General features: G+C 38.4%; 1 pseudogene; it reads right to left on the bottom strand.

Annotated features, from left to right (window-relative positions):
• Positions 1 to 2748: 2748 nt before the first annotated feature.
• Positions 2749 to 4675, bottom strand: part of LOC121811787 — a 26763-nt pseudogene continuing 24836 nt past the window's right edge.

Here is a 4675-nt window from a genome sequence, read left to right as displayed (position 1 = left end):
AGTCTGACAGATCAGTGCAGATAGAGAAACTTTACAAAGTCACACATTTTATATTTGTAAGTTAAGTGAAACATTTTGTACCGAAGGTGTAGAAAGAACAGGAGAAAAAAGCAAACCCATGACACTTAAAGTCAGTTTTGTAAATATGAATTTTCTCTTCATTTAGATTTTCAACTTTTATTTTTTGCTCTCTGGATTCCCAGACTCTTTGGCTGCTTGTCCTCCAACAACTTACCTGTTCATCACTGCACCAACAGAGATGGAAGCTCTGAGTGGATCTTGTTTACAAATCCCATGTAACTTTAGTGAAACTGGACCAGTAAAGGTTGACAGCACAAGACCTGTGTTTGGAGCGTGGATTAAAAATAATTCTGATATTTTTGCACATCCAAACAATGAGATCTTAAACAGCAGTGGGACAGTTAACATATATCCAATGAATATTACAGGAAACCTGAAGGAGAAAAACTGCACCACTCTGTTTTCCAATTTAACCACAAATTATACAAACACATACTACTTCAGAATTATGAACTGGCCGTTCCGAGCAACAGCTTCTTGTGATCCTCTTAAAATAACAATTAAAGGTAAGAGAGTTTCATTTCATTCTTATTAAGAATATAAAGTCCAATCATTAGCAGTTTAAACATCAAAAAGCATTATGGTCAAATAAAGAGGCTGATATCACTCTGTTTATTTGACCACAACTGTAAAGTGAACTGGAATGCAGAATATTATAATACCGTAATATTATAATAATATTATATTTTGTATTCTTTATTGTGAACAGTAAAATTGGGATTCAGTCAAAAATAAGTTTAAAAAGTATTTAACAGTGCTCTGCAGTAAACATAGGTTTTAAAAATATGTCCTGCACACTGTCAACAGATATATTTACCACATATTACTCAAACCTCCAAGGTCAATACCAGCTTGTTCAGAAGACTTTAATCAGCTTGTGCAAAGCCCTTAAAAATGAACACAACTTCAGCAAAACTGCAAGAAAAAAAGCAGCTTTCTTAAGATAATAATGAGTGGTTGCAACTGGATGAATGCAGTCATTCTGCACTGTGAAAAAGGAAAACTCTGGTATTCCCATACAGGTTTTTTCCATGCAAAATGGTGTTGGCATTTAAAATTAAATGGCTTTATTTTAGATCTTTGGTGATAATGGGACTATTCTGACCCTGAGAGCAACAGCTATGTATAGAATGTGAAGACAACAAAATTAAATAGTTAGAGCTCTGATAGAAGTATTATAATAAATACTTATCTGAAGAGTCAGGTAACACTACAGGTAGTAGGGATGGGTATCGTTTAGGTTTTATCCGATACCGGTGCCAAATCGGTACTTTTGAAACGGTGCCGGTGCTTAAACGGTGCTCAAACCGGTGCTTAAAGAATGGAGAACACAAACTTTGTCCAAAAACCTCTCATGTTCAGCTGTTTGGTTTTTTTGTAAAAAGATAACAATGTTAGCCTTTTCTGCAGCTATGGGGCATATATGGTATCACTCTTGGCTGGAAGCAGTGCTTAAACAATGGAAAAAACACAAACTTTGTCCAAAAACCTCTCATGTTTAACTGTTTCCACTTTTTCTTTGGTCATTTTAGCCTTTTTGGCCAGGGTGAAGGGAGTATCTGCCATCAAACAAGAAGACAGCCGCATGTAGCTATGATGATGTTTGCTAGTTCACCTTACATGCATTAATGTAATAACGTGGTTAGCCTACTCAACGTAAATTACACACGAACAACATTAAGCTACTCACGCAGAGAAGAACGGCTGCTGCTGCATCAATATCCTCATCATTTCTGCTACACTGGCAGGGCTAGGGGCCAGGACTCTATTCTTCGGGTTTTTGGGGGATGTTGCTCCGGGTCCGATAACTGGCAACCCACCCAACGTGCACAGTGTGAGGTCTCGCAGCAAGCTATCAAATACGGCGCATTTCTCGGCTTTTAAAAAAAACGCTATGCGTCGCCAGGTGTTTCATCGGATTCGAGGTGTTACCTCCTTTGACAGTATCACAGTATCAGCTTAAAGCACTTGTTGCAGGCTGCTGAGTTTGCATATTTTGCTGTGAAGTACAGCCAGACTTTTGACCGCTTCGCCTTGGACATTTTTAATCTGTAGCTCTGCTCTAACTGAACGTACGTACCTGGCCCCGCCTACTATCCTGGGAAACGTAAAATGATTGGCTAGAAGTGTATCACAGCTCAGGAAAAAAAAGCACCGAAATAAAGCACCGAAATGTGCGCTGCTTTTCGGTCTGGTTACTACCGTTTATGTCAGAACCGGTGCCATCATGGCACCGGACACCGGTACCCATCCCTATAATATTGTAGCATCTATAATGGTCTTACGAGTCTGTTGTTGAGTTTGATTGCTTTGACTTCAACCACCTGGAAGACACAAGACAGTTTAAACAATATCTCTGTTGTATTTAAATATATGTTGAACAAAGTTAAGCTTGAGGAAAGAAATTTTTATATGGTATAAAATTATCTGTGAAGTACTAATGTGTTTTTCGCTTTGATGATTATACTTACAACAAAGAGATCAACAGAGAAGATTATAGAGTAAGACAATGATCCAATGATTCACTCCAGTGGTACACAGTGGATGAATCATGACCTACAAAGAAGTAAAACAAAGTAAAGTTATTTATTTGACAAGTTATCCGGTAGTTTTATGAAACTGGATAAAAAAAAAGACATGGAGATACGTAACACATTAGAGTAGCCTTTACCTCCAACAGTCACATGTAATCTCTGCTGATGTCTGATTACCCAGATCATTAGTGGCCACACAGTAATAAACTCCTCCATCTGTTACATTGAAGCTGTAAATCTCTCCTTCAGATACTTTCACAGCTCCATCTCTGCTCTTCTTGAACCAGGTGAAGCTGCTGACTGGAGGTTTGGCTCTGCTGGAGCAGGTCAGTTCACCCAGCTGCCTGCTGACACCAAACCTGATGGACTGATGGATGCTGAGGTGTCTTTAGGAGCATCTGGAGAAATAAAGATGAAGCAAACATCATTATTCATGAAGATTCAACAACAAACTCTGATTGTCTTACATGAAACACTGAGAGTCTCTTCTGTCTCTGCTGTCTTGGTGTCGTTTTCCTTGGTTCACAGGATATCTGGCAGAGCAGCTGATCTTCTTTCCATCATGTGTGTCTGACAGAGTGATGATTCTGCTGGATTTTAGTTGTAAAGCTTCCATCTGTGTTTTCCTCTATTTTGTTGTGAGAGTCTTGTTGGAGATTCCAGGTGAGTTGAGGAGGGGAGTGTGGACAGGGAGTGAGAGCTGAGCAGGTTATAGTGACAGACTCCTTCTCCTTCAGATCACCTGGGATTGTAATATTGGGCCTCCAAGGAGAATCTGTGGTTTCACATTAAACACAGTTTGTACACTGATAATACAGTCAAGCAAAGGATAGAAAAACGTAACAACATTGAATAAAAACAATACAAGATGTGACAATTACTGAGTACTCCCAGACTACTCCTCAAACAGCAGCACATTATTCCATGATTTAAAGACCCAGCTGAGAAACAAAGTCATTGACATATTATAGGCTGAAAGGATTACAAAAGCATTTCTAAGGCTTTGTGATGCCGCATGAACCACAGTGAGAACCATTATCCACAAAATGGAGAAAATCTGGAACAGTGGTGAAGTTTCTTGCCAACCTTCCAAAATTACTCAAGAGTGTATTTATGATTCATCCAGGAGTTCACAAAAGACCCCAGAACATCAACCAAAGAACTGCAGGCCTCCCTTTTCTCAGTTAGGGTCAGAGTTCATGATTCAAAAATAAGAATATGCAACTGGGCAATAAATGGTCTCCATGGGAAAGTTTAAGGAGAAAATAAATAGAGCTAACAGAACACAAAGGCACAACTTACATCTGCCAAAAATACTCTTTCGAGTAACAAGATGAAACCTGAAATTTCCTGTTACAACGGGCATAAAACTAACAAAGCATTTCATCAAGAGACATTGTACCAATAATCAAACATGGTGGTGGTTGTGTGACAGTCTGAGGCAGCTTCAGGATGATTTTCCATAATTGATGGAACCATGAACTCTGATCTCTACCAGAAAATTCTGAAGAAAAATCTCCAGCCAATTGTTTGTGCCCTGAAGCTCACTTGGGTTATGCAGCAGGACAAAGGTCCAAAACGCACCAGCAAGAAAAAAAAAGAACAAACAAACTCAGGCTTACATCCCCCTAAAAATGTAATGCTTTGGTCTTGCTTGGAAAATTTTGGGAAAATGTGGTTGTGATGTTTTTTTAAAGAAAGTGCCATTTTTCATACAGGGTCAGATAGGTCTGCCTAAACCCTGGATGTCCCCAAATACATAAAATGACCATTAAAAAGTGAATGTTTAAATTTACTTAGGTTATATTTGTTTAATCGTGAACTTTATTTCATTTCAAACATGCAGAAGTGACAAATATGCAAAACCTGTTTAAGTTTTTAATCACTAACAGAAAGGATTTCTCCTTTTGCGTCCCCTCTAACTGCAGGGAATGTTGGGAAAGAGATGTAAAGATAGATTTGTGTCAGGAAGTTAGTTTGTGTTGATGCATCAGTAACTTGTGAAGAAGTCACTACTTATTCATTTGAATGATTTCTTCTCTTTGATTTTTAATTTTCAG

The sequence above is a fragment of the Haplochromis burtoni genome, unplaced genomic scaffold (assembly GCF_018398535.1).
Source record: "Haplochromis burtoni strain Fernald_Lab_line unplaced genomic scaffold, NCSU_Asbu1 Contig_876, whole genome shotgun sequence".
In the NCBI taxonomy this organism is placed as follows: Eukaryota; Metazoa; Chordata; class Actinopteri; order Cichliformes; family Cichlidae; genus Haplochromis; species Haplochromis burtoni.
This window is presented reverse-complemented; position numbering and strand designations above follow the sequence as displayed.